We start from the raw sequence: 492 nt of genomic DNA, 5'->3' as shown, positions 1-492 counted from the left end.
GCTGCTTTAAAAGAAGAAAGAGGGCGGCGGGGGGGGGGGTTTGTCGCCGCACCCAGGCTGCCTATTGCGGGTCCTCTGCGAAAGCCCCCTTTTCCTACTCCAACTCTGGGGGGGAGGGGGAAGGGGTGGCTAGGTGAGCTATTGTTACATCATTGGCGGAGAACAAGGGGTTAACATCTTTCGCGCGTCACAGCTAAGAGGCAGAGAAAGCCGGTCGCGGACGGGAGCGGGGGGGGGGGCAACGGGAGGAATTGAGTAGTAGCCATTTCTGCGTCTTGTGGAGGGAAGGGGGGGGGGAAGAAGGGCAGCTTTCCTTTCCCACCCAGCTCAGCATTCGAACTCAGAACCTCGATTCCCCCCCCCCTCTCTTTACAAAATCCCTCCGCCGGCCTCCGATTGGCCGAGACCCTTCCAGTTGAGGATCGGCTGAGTAGTTCGTTGGCAGAAGAAGCGCTCTCAGGTGCCGCTGGTCGCTTTGCAGGCGGGCTCCAA

The sequence above is a fragment of the Protobothrops mucrosquamatus genome, unplaced genomic scaffold, assembly GCF_001527695.2.
Source record: "Protobothrops mucrosquamatus isolate PMUCROS unplaced genomic scaffold, P.Mucros_1.0 scaffold229, whole genome shotgun sequence".
Lineage (NCBI taxonomy): Eukaryota > Metazoa > Chordata > Lepidosauria > Squamata > Viperidae > Protobothrops > Protobothrops mucrosquamatus.
This window is presented reverse-complemented; position numbering follows the sequence as displayed.